The 12,231-nt window shown below is 49.5% G+C and overlaps 1 protein-coding gene across 2 annotated transcripts in view; it reads left to right on the top strand.

The window, feature by feature from the left end:
* LOC139760357 (repulsive guidance molecule B-like) overlaps positions 1 to 12,231 on the top strand; it is a 130,384-nt gene that overhangs the window by 51,930 nt on the left and 66,223 nt on the right. The window lies entirely within an intron of this gene.

The following is a 12,231-nucleotide window of genomic DNA, read 5'->3' on the forward strand; positions in this document are numbered from 1 at the left end:
ATATATATATATATATATATATATATATATATATATATATATATATATATATGGACAAGGAATAATGACTTGCGCTGTGACTCTTGTGTCTAATGGTGAATTTCTGCTAAACGGTTAATGTGTTTGTACGCAAAGCTAATTAGTCATAAAATCAGACTAATTACTCATAAAATCAAACTAATTTCTCATAAAATTGGCCAAATTACCCATGAAATTGAACTAATTACTCATAAAATTGAATGACGTGCTGAGTATAGTGACAGGAGAGGTGTGGTGATGGCTAGAGTAGGGTGGTGACGGTGATACCGACGCACTATGAGGAAGACGGAGGTATGATGATGGTTTATGGATAAGAATGGTAGTGGCTGTGATGGTAGGTGGGCACAGGTGGTTAAAGGAACTGTAGAAGTGGCAGAGGAACTTACGGTGAGGGTATGGTGGCGATGGAAGTGCACGGTGATCATGGGAATGGTATGAATTATGGGAGGGAGGTGGTGATGGTTTGGGAGGCATGGGAGTGGTACGATGATGATGATATGGGAGTTATGGTGGTGGTGATGGTACGAGAAATACGACTCGTAGGAAAAAGGAAGGTAGGGTGATGGTGCTGTCACCGTTGGTGTAATACTTCTGTTATATGGTATGGTCCTGGCGAGCGTGATGCTCAGTGAAGGAGTGTGATCTTAAAGTGCCACACATGTTAACTCGTGTGTTCCACTTCTTTATAATTACGCAGCTTATCCCACGGGAGACTTAGCCCTCCAACTATCGTCCTTTTCCTCTGGCTTCCCCAGTATTTCAACGCCTCCTGTACTCCCATTTTCTTTGGCATTCTGGATCTCCCAGTCATCTATTTCATCAATAGCACAGCTTCCGTAGGGCAAAAGATCCAATGATGATATCCTATTCATATCTTCCTAATGTCTAGTCATTCCTCTCCCAGACTTTGGGGAACCCTGTGTCTTAGCCCTCGATGTACAGAAAGCTTGCAACAGTATTTGGTGCAGGGGACTGACCAAGCTTTCTTATTATCAGCTTTCTCACATCAGGGATCCTTGCTGGTTGTGTCAACCACTTTAATTACAGATAGGCCAACCTCTCCCTCTTTCCTTGTAAACAGTGGTTTCCCCCAGGGGCCTGTCCTACCTCCTACGCCCTTCCTCATTTTTAATCAACGATTTTCTCTCTTCATCAGAAGCACAGATGTGCTCAGAAGCTGACGACTCGACACTAAAACCCTCTTCGTTTGTTCCAATTTTCCTCCATCTTCTCTTGCTTGATCTACGTCCCGTCTTGCCTCAACCTCCTCATTACACTCGAGAGTTGGATAGGATTCCCTATAGGGAAGACTAAACCTCATTAACACTTACGCTTCTTAAATCCACCTCATTCTCAGAACCTTCTGAAATCTGTACGATTCTACCACTCGACCAAACCAACTGACCAGGGGTCAAGTGTAACATCAGATTTCTCTTGTAACCTCACATGACCCAACCAACTGATTCTGCCTCTTAGAACGTTGGAGTCCCCTTCAGATGCTGGAGACGCCTCTCTTCTGAACAGCTGCTTCGATTACGTATCGGCTTGATTTCTTGTATGGAACACTGCTGTTCTCTTGTCTGGCGAGGTTCTGGCTCTACATAGCTCAAAAGAATCAAATCCAAATAAAATCTAGTTCATCAACTCTGCCGGTCTGACGTCAAAAGTTAACCCATTTGCCCTGCACCACAGTGCTGGTTCTCTCACCCTCTTTAGTAGATATTACTCCGGTTTCTGCTCCAAAGAACTGGCTACTTGCGTATTCCAGCTGTTAGCTGAACCACTTAGTAGTTAGTATACGTGAAACTACTGCGTCACATAAGTAGTGTCTGGCTGTTGGCAACTCAAGGATGGACCCTTGTGATGTCTTACCCGACACCACCAACACTTGGAAATCTTTATCTTTTTAGACACTTCCCTCGCAGACACGACCCTGCTCCTCTCTCTCTACGAGGCAGGTTTTCCTGCTTCCCAAGAACTCTTAAGGATTATTTTTCCTCCTTTTTTTTTTCTTCAATTTTCTTTATCTTTAGATCTTTCTTTATGTGTCCTGGAAGGTCAGGTTTGGATGAGGCTTTTGTTAGTGTCTGAGGCCTTCGATATGAAGAGAAGGACAAAATGATGGTGGCAGAAGTGGTGATAAATGATGGTGGCAGGCGTAGTTTTAAATGATGCTGGCAGGGGAGGTGGTAAATGATGGTGTCAGAGGAGGAGTTAAAATGGTAGTAGACTGGTGTTAAGTGATGGTGTCAGGAGAAGTGGTAAATGATGGCAGGGGAGGTGGTAAGTAATGGTGGCAGGCGAGGTGGTAAGTAATGGTGGCAGGGGAGGTGGTAAGTAATAGTGGCAGGGGAGGTGGTGAGTGATGATGGCAGGAGGGGGGGTGCTACTTAAGTGATGGTGACAAAGGAGGTGGCAGAGGAATGTATAGTGAGGTCATGGTAGGAATGATGGAATCAGGGAAATTGTGGTGGCGGGGAGTGTGTTGTCCTGGTCATGGTGTTGACTCTGGCCCACCGTGGGGGGATGGACCTCCAGCTGCAGGGGGTGAAGGATGTCATACCGTAAGGGGAGGTGGAGTTCATACTGTGTTAGTGATGGCGGGGAGTTTCATGCCGTCCAACTCTACAATGGGTACGAAAAGATATAAAGAATCTCTCTCTCTCTCTCTCTCTCTCTCTCTCTCTCTCTCTCTCTCTCTCTCTCTCTCTCTCTCTCTCTCTCTCTCTCTCTCTCTCTCTCTCTCTCTCTCTCTCTCTCATCCCGCACCTCAGCAGCCTCCAAGAGAATGAAACTTGCATAACGCCAGTCACATGCGAAAACAGGAATACAGTGTAAGCATCCGGGGCCTGGGGCCGGCCAGCACATTGTCAACAACCCTCACAAACACTGTCGTCGACGAACCAGTGGGAGGGGAAAAAGAAATATGACAACTCACTATATAAACATCTCCAAAAATGAACTTGACCAGCCAAGATTGTATTTGTTTATATTTATTTCTCTGGATAGGAAGACAAAACATTTCTCCGAGAGCGAGGGTGGAGAGAGGCAGTGGATTACGTGTAGCACCAGTCGTCCTCAGTCAGACTGAACCCCGACAAACCTCCAGTGTCGCCGTGAGGTTTACTCAGTGTGCAGCAACACAGGAGGAACCATTACGGTGAAATGGGGTAATATGTAAGGAGCGAGCGACGCCGTTGGACGACGTTTACTGACACAAAATTCAACATAGTGGGGACACGTGAAATCTAAATAGATTAGTGTATTCTCGACCCAGCTGCACAATGTATTCTGTACTTGCCTCCACCTACTACCCATTCTGCCATGGAACCCTCACCCGCGCTACCACTGAAATAATATATTCATGTATATTTTGGGCAAAATAACGAGATTTTAGAACCAAAAACAGACTCCGCCATCCCCTGCACGAATGTAACAATTCTACCTCTCAACGTACGCCCATCATACCAACGAACATACAACCCAACGAACGCATACCAACGAACATACAACCCAACGAACGCATACCAACGAACGCATAAGCACAACATCTTCCACCAGACGTCCTCGTGCGACGATGCACCGCCCATGCCGGGTCTTCACCATACGTGCCCTACGTGCCCTACTAATTCAGAAACCTTACACCCGGAGAGAGGAAGAGAGACTTATCATTAAAAGAATGTCTCGATGGTTCCTGAGCTTCACAACCTGAGGTTAACTTGTCCCCGGCGCTGTTGTGACCGTAGCCTGGCACCCTGGACCGGTCGAGTACCCCTGCCTGGCACCCAGGGCCTGGCCGACTCCCTTCCAGCTGCCACCTAGGGCCGGCTGAGTCCCTTCCAGCTGGCACCCAGGACTGGCCGAGTCCCCCCGCCTGGCACCCAGGACGGGCCGAGTCACCCACAGCTGGCACCCAGGACCAGCTGAGTCCTCTACCCCCTCGCCCCCAAGCTGGCACCCAGGACCGGCTGAGTCCCCCGCCTGGCACCCAGGACTGGCTGAGTCCACCCGCCTGGCACCCAGGACTGGCTGAGTCCACCCGCCTGGCACTGAAGGAGGTGCCAATCACGTGCCTCCATTCATGCGAGCCGGCCAACGAGGCATGAATGGTGCCGTGTGTGGTACCTGGGGAGGAGGGGAGGCTCCTGGGAGAGGGAGAGCTGGGGGGTTCCTGGGGGAGTGAGAGTGAGGGCGGGGGAGGGGATGGTGGCTACTGTTGAGTTGCTTGGTTATGATGGCACATGGTAGTTGAGTTGTTAAGCCGTTTGCGTGAGGGGAGGAGGTAGGTGATGGGGTGGTTTGTTCAAGATGGTTGTGAGAGTGGTGGTGAGTGGTAACTGTGCTATGTGGAGGGTAGTATGGTCGCAAATGGTTGTCTTTGAGGACTATGGTAGTATTGTTTGCTAAAGCAAAACACACACACACACACACACACACACACACACACACACACACACACACACACACACACAGAGTCTGCCTAGAGTATACAGGCACTGCAACACTACAATGTACTTAACAAACCACTACAACCACGGACTTGACAAACCACTCACACAAACAGGTCAGTAAGCACAAGCGTACGTATACCTAGACAAATATTTCTAAAACTAAAAATAAAGCCAATCCCGTCATATGAACCGTACGGCCTACAGATGGCTTCTGTCTCTCCACTTCCCTCCCCAACCTCTTCCCTCCATCTTAACCAAACAATTAGGGAACTGAAAAAATATAGTGGGGATCTGAGTGGTTGTCTGAGACTTAAGGTGATGATTATTTGCCAACGTTACGTGTGGTGATGGGCTTAGGAAGCTCCTTCTGGTGCAGGTTTGTTTGCTCACTTTATGATGACTGCAAGTAATAATGATACTACTACTGCTAATAATAATAATGACAATAAAATTTATACATTTATTGGTTGTCACATTAGCAAGTATAAGATAACATAAATACAGGCTAATGCAGTGGCCTGGTCCATCGATGTCAGTGCAATCTTTAACAGCATTTCTTATGTATATATACATATATATATATCCCTGGGGATAGGGGAGAAAGAATACTTCCCACGTATTCCCTGCGTGTCGTAGAAGGCGACTAAAAGGGAAGGGAGCGGGGGCTGGAAATCCTCCCCTCTCGTTTTTTTTTTTTTTTAATTTTCCAAAAGAAGGAACAGAGAACGAGGCCAGGTGAGGATATTCCCTCAGAGGCCCAGTCCTCTGTTCTTAACGCTTCTTAACGCTACATTGCTAACGCGGGAAATGGCGAATAGTTTGAAAAAAAAAAAAAAAAAAAAATATATATATATATATATATATATATATATATATATATATATATATATATATATATATATATATATATATATATATATATACCTCACTTTGTAAGTAATTTACAGTTGTACATGATGCAAGCAGTACTTAAACCATTGTAGACTTGACAACAAACCAGTTACCGCAGTTTTCGGAGCGCATCTGAGTCACAAGTATTTACAGGAGAGCATTTCTAAGGCGTCGTGGATAATAATAATAATAAATAATAATGATAATGAAAAAAAAAACTAGTTCAGACAAGTTGAGGTGTTAATCAGTGCGAGGCAATGAACGGTTATTTTAGAACATATTGATAATTTACGGTGTGATACATGATAATGGTATCTTGGGGTAAGGTAGCGGGGAGGAAGGATGAGCTCGTTCTACACTTGAGGATCTTAGGTACCATACCTTGAGAGGTCTTCATCCCCCACAGCCAGGGAGACTTCATCCCCCACAGCCAGGGAGACTTCATCCCCCACAGCCAGGGAGACTTCATCCCCCACAGCCAGGGAGACTTCATCCCCCACAGCCAGGGAGACTTCATCCCCCACAGCCAGGGAGACTTCATCCCCCACAGCCAGGGAGACTTCATCCCCCACAGCCAGGGAGACTTCATCCCCCACAGCCAGGGAGACTTCATCCCCCACAGCCAGGGAGACTTCATCCCCCACAGCCAGGGAGACTCCATTCCCCACAGCCAGGGAGACTTCATTCCCCACAGCCAGGGAGACTTCATTCCCCACAGCCTGGGTTGGGTCCAACGCTGCTGGAATGGGTCGTCGCGCGACCTACCTGCTGGAATCCGCAGCCCTCGGGCTTACTGTATATCTAAACCGCCCTCGTTTCAGAACCTGGGAGACCTGGTGAGTTATGGTGGATCTCTGTGTGACTGAGGGGATATTCACGTCTGGAATAGGTAATATTCCTACAGGTCTTGTCATTGAAATCCCTGATCTTGTTACCACTGTGACGTTAAGGTCCTCCAGCTACAAGTTCACACTCTTGCACGTGGCTGGATGAAATTTATTCGAATACGCTTGATCCAGTGAATGGAAATCCATTTGCTTAATCACCAGCCGCGTGCAGGCAGGTAAAAGGGACAATTAGTCTGATTACTCGTTTGTGGTCCATGCTAACAGATGTGACGTAGAGGTGGGGGAGGACCGCCCCTGGATGGCTGTACAATTAATTAGGTGTGGAAAGACCTGGAAATGATGTATATCCATAAACTCTCCTGGTCAGCTGCAAAAGGTTATGAATGTAAGACTGGATTCGTGTTTATGATCACCTGCTCGACATCTGGGTTGATTTCTTCCTCGGCGTCTCTTAGTATGAATAGAGGGATTCTCCTCCGTCTGTCCTGCAAGGGGGGAAAAATCATCGTCTGGTCGGCGTCACCAGCTGTAGGGGGCTTCCGTAATTGATGGGGGTAATTACAGAGATGGGTCAGTGAGAGCAGTGTGTGAGGTTAGCCGCCTCGCTCACCAAGGAGGATGAGATTAATGCCACAAACCACAGGTAACCTTGATGGAGGTCAGTAAATCATTCAACATTCAAAAGTCTATTCTCAGGAGGGGCGGAAAAGGAATCCCCATCCACAATACGGTCGCAACTGGCTACACCTTTACAGGCATTCATTCACGAAGTTCTCCTGATGGTCGTGGTTTACTGACCGTATCAGACACCGTCAGACACTCCCAGTATCGTACAAATACGCAACCACGCAAAAGTACAGAGAGTACCACTTGAAAAAGGCGGGATTTTCCGAAGAATGAAACATTCCAAACCACTGAAGTAACTTGTGATCACAGGGGCTGAAAAATTACTTGAAATGAGAGCCATTCTGGTACAGGTAGCGCCGTCAGCGTATTAATCAATTAGAGTGTCAATTAGTAGAATGACATCCCCCCGTGTGTGGAGTGTACATAGGTATAGCGTCAGCTTCACCTGTTACGACCTCGGCGTCCGCTCATAGCAAGAGGGGAAAGCGGTGGAAATTCCTGTGTTTACTGGGCCATTTCTCTCTCTCTCTGCTCTACCGTCGGCCTCTGATCAATACCTCACCGTTTCATCTTCCCGGCGCACCCAAGGAGGCCAATATTTCACCTGTGATGGCCACACGAGGTATGAACATTGATCACGAAGAATTACAACTGGCCACAACCATTACTCTTGTCTCTTGTTCCAATATGTCATTGTTTTTATTGTTTTATTATTCAAATCACATTGCCCTGTCCTCTTAGGCTGTGTGTGTGTGTGTGTGTGTGTGTGTGTGTGTGTGTGTGTGTGTGTGTGGAGAGGACGATAGTCAACTTGTAATTGTTTAATACCGTAAAGGTCGGCAGTCTCTGACAACGTCAGCTCCTCCCTCATCGGAACGTACAAGCCACATATTATCATAATAATTATTAACGATAGAAGTTTTTGCGGTATCCATCCAGCACATGGGGGCTGCGCTCAACCCTCGCTCTGATCCACTTGGAAGCGTTTGTTTTAAGTGTGCGAAAAATATGTAATTTTGATGTGTAGACTGTCAGACTTATGTTTGTGTTGTCGTATCTATCCATCTGTGGCTATCATCCGTATCTATCCATCTGTGATGGCTATCATTGTTCGTGTGTGTGTATATATAGAAATATTCGACCCTTTCCTTCACAAGATGGGGTGTGTGAGTGCTGCGTACCCGGGGCCAGTATGTCGGCCCTGTGGCCCCCGCACTGCACCGGTGTGGTAGTAATTACTGCTCACCATTTTAGTTCGTGGCCGCCGCAACTCCTCCCCCCCACGGGGAGCCTGATGCCGCGAGGGGGCCCCAACAACAACAACAACAACAACAACAACCTGCTCACTTCTGACGAAGGAGGCTTCCCTCTGGAGTCTCTCCTTATCCCAACACTCACCAGTAACACCTGCCAGGATCTGCTCACTCCTGACGAAGGAGCCGTCCCTCTGGAGTCGCTCCCCATCCCTGCACTCACAGATGTACCTCATCTGAGTCTTGTTCCTCCAGAGTCAGTGCTGATCACTGCAATCTCAGATGTACACCAGCTGAGTAAAATACGGGCGTGTGAAGGGTGTCTAGTAGGTGAGCAGGGGGAGGAGGAGGAGGTTAGAGTTCAAAGAGCGGAGAAGGGGGTATGACAGGGAGTGACAGGGTAAAGGGAAGAGTAAGTCGAGACGGAAGGGGAGAGAGCAGGGACGAGTGGTGGGACTGGGAGGGACGTGGATGAGTTTTCTTCCATGGCGTGCCAGCCGTCGTGCCTTGGTCGTGCTGACGACCATCCACGAGCTGTGTATTTCCCAGAGGTCGTGTCAGCTGGTCTGTACCGACGTTTGTCGTACAGCATGAGAGGCAGGTCATACCCCCAAACACACACACACACACATCATCGCGGCGTCTATGGTCCCGCACCCCATAAATAGACACAGAAACATGTCCCTGATTTCTTTGCAACACTGATACACAGACAAGTAAACTCCCGGGCACAAGACTCGCTAATACACATACTCCAGTGGAAGAGAGACTGCGAGAGGGAATACAGAGAGATAGAGAGACAGAGATGAAGAGGACCAGGGATATAACCTAGTGGATGGTACAGCGAGAGCCGGCTAACAACACCCACACTAGTAAAGGTTTATATCGGGGATGTGGAGGGTGCGTCTGCCTGCTTTTTGTACCATGTCTCACTCGTGTCTTCTCTCTCCCGCCACATGTATGGCGTGTGTGTGTGTGTGTGTGTGTGTGTGTGTGTGTGTGTGTGTGTGTGTGTCTTTTTCAATACAGGTCCTCGCCTGTAAGTACATCTCTACCCTTGTAAATGCAGCTATCCCTTTCCCAACACCGACAAGTGTACGAAAATAACACTTTTAACCGCAGCAGCGTCAACCAGACCTTACTTCCCTCCTACTGTACAGCTGGGCTCTGGGTATGAGAGAAGAATGCTAATTCCCTTGTCTCCCTCCCTTCCTCTCCGGCCCATTCCCTCCCTCCCTCCCTCACAGCTCCATTCCCTCCCTCCCTACTAAACTAAACAAGAGGCCACCTGAAAGAACACGTGATAAAATCTTAGGAGCCGGACCTTTTAACCTTCCCGTGACGGTCGCCAGACCGACTTCCCACACTTGTCCTCTTCCTTCGTCTCTTCATCCGCTTATTGACTGAGGTGGAACCATTCATCCACTCATTGACGGAGAAATGGAACCATTCATCCGCTCACTGACGAAGAAGTGGAGCAATTCATCCGGTTATTGACGGAGAGATGGAGCCATTCATCCGCTCATTGACGGAGAAATGGAGCCATTCATCCGCTCATTGGCGGAGATGAAACAATTCATCCGGTTATTGAGGGAGAAATGGAACTTTTCATCCGGTTATTGACGGAGAAATGGAACTATTCATCCGGTTAAAGCCGGATATGAGGAACTTGTAACCACATGATCCAAACATTTGTTGATGGTTTCTTGCGTTTCCTTTTTCCTCCGTTCATTGTGTTTTGTTTTTTGTTGTTTTGTTTTTGTTTTTCTCTCGCTGCGGATTTATCACGGTAGGTTAACCCGTGTTGCTGGGTCTGCTGCGGGGGTTCAGTTCAATTTAAAGGGTTGTATTCTAAGGGGGAAAAAAGAGTACCCTCTTCACTGTTGACTATGTGTGATGCTTTATCCCTGCCTTTCCCTGATCTCCTTTACTTCATTTCAGTGCCCAGTTGTGTGTGTGTGTCTTTCACTGTATCCTCGGCATCCTTTCACTGCAGACGTGGTTCTTTCGTGGCTTTGCCAATGCTGCCTAACTTCCGGCAAGTCACTCAGCGGTGGAAAAACTGCTGTCACTGCCCTGTCACCACCCTGCTGTCTGTTAGACACTGACCTGTCAAGTGTTACAACAGGTCAACTGCCCATTTTTCACATCTGTCTTTGCTCCCTTCTGTTACTGCCTATGGTGTCACTGGTGATCCTGCCTCCTCTGTCCTTGCCCCCACCTCACTACTCTTGTTACTGCCGTCAATTATTACTGCCCTTGCCACTGCACTGTAACCACCTGTCACCATCTGGCCTTAACTATTCTGTTGCTGGTTATGGTGAAGACTTGGGGCGGGTAGGTCACAGTTCAGAAGCCAGGTTGGTCTTAAAATATCGTTAAAAATAGATCAACTGTATCTTAGTCGTACAACCTAAACCACTCCGTCGTACAGTTCACTGCCCCCGTCGCACGCCTCAGTATCCCGTCGCAAACCACAGTTCTCCGTCCCGTGTACCATGTGCGACCTGTCGCTTGCGTCTGTTACCCCGCAGTAACCTTCTGTCCTACCACGCTGTACCCTATCATACCTAGCTACGGTACCGTGTCGTGTGCCCCCTCTGTACCCCACTACGGTACCGTGTCGTGTGCCCCCCTCTGTACCCCGCTACGGTACCGTGTCGTGTGCCCCCTCTGTACCCCGCTACGGTACCGTGTCGTGTGCCCCCTCTGTACCCCCGCTACGGTACCGTGTCGTGTGCCCCCCTCTGTACCCCGCTACGGTACCGTGTCGTGTGCCCCCTCTGTACCCCACTACGGTACCGTGTCGTGTGCCCCCTCTGTACCCCCGCTACGGTACCGTGTCGTGTGCCCCCCCTCTGTACCCCGCTGTACTTCTTCCGTACCCAGCCTCGTCTCAGACTGACCCGCGCGCCGTGTACGCTGCCGTCCTGCCATGCTCCTCCCATGATTTACGTCATGTGGCGACGAGACGACTCCTACGTGCGTACGTCGTCGTACCTTAACCTCCCCCAGTGCACGGAGTCACGAGCTGGTTGTTGAGGGGTGTGGCTTGGGTCGTGCGCCGTGCCCCCGCCGTACACGGAGACCCCGAGCAGGTTGTGTGTGTGTGTGTGTGTGTGTGTGTGTGTGTGTGTGTGTGTGGAGGGGGGGAGCAGGCCAGGCCAAGCCGCAGCAGCATCTGTCTTGCATATGTCGCCCGGCATTTTTACTTACGCTCATTTCCGGCGCCTTAGTTAATGGCTGGGTCGTGCTGACGTGAGCCCCAGCGGGGCCCTCAGGGGTAGGTGGCGGGGCCTGGGGTTTCCCCGGGGCACGTGGTGGGGCCCGGAGCTCCCTGGGGCAGGTGGTGGGGCCTAAGGCTTCCCCGGTATAGGTGGTGGGGCCCGGAGTTCCCTGGGGCAGGTGGAGGGGCCTCAGACTTCCTTGGGGTAGGTGTTAGGGGCCGGAGTTCCCTCGGGCAGGTGGAGGGGCCTGGGGCTCCCCCGGAGCAGGTGTTGGAGCCTACCCCGAGGTAGGTGGTGGGGCCTAGAGCTCCCTTGGGCAAGTGGAGGGGCCCGGGGGCCGTACGAAGTAGGAAACGAGGCCCAGGGTTCCCTGAAGAAGATGGCGAGTTCTGAGGCTCCCACGGGGTAGGATGTGGGACCCGGGGCATGGCAGCCTCTGGGGCAAATAGCTGGGCTTGGGGTTTTCTGGGGCAGGGTGCGGGGAGCTAAGACCCTGCCCCAAGTGACGGGGCCCAGACATGCAGGTGTGCTGGGTGTAACAGGAAGTAGTATGTGGGTTTCACTCGACACTCAGCATGAAAAAAATGGTAAAAATACGTCTTTATGTACATTGTGTGTGTGTGTGTGTGTGTGTGTGTGTGTGTGTAGGAATGTTGCCGTGGGCTCTGGTACGTGTGTGCATACGGGGCGTGAGTACCGGAAGTGTATGAGTGTGAAGTGCGTGTTTACACAGGTATAGTATGACCATATGTGCGCCACAACACGTAGGAGAGAGAGAGAGAGAGAGAGAGAGAGAGAGAGAGAGAGAGAGAGAGAGAGAGAGAGAGAGAGAGAGAGAGGATATGCTGTTATGTAATTACTTATTTGTATTGCACGGGGAGGGAGCTCTACACTC

This window comes from Panulirus ornatus, chromosome 36, assembly GCF_036320965.1.
Source record: "Panulirus ornatus isolate Po-2019 chromosome 36, ASM3632096v1, whole genome shotgun sequence".
NCBI classification, from domain to species: Eukaryota; Metazoa; Arthropoda; class Malacostraca; order Decapoda; family Palinuridae; genus Panulirus; species Panulirus ornatus.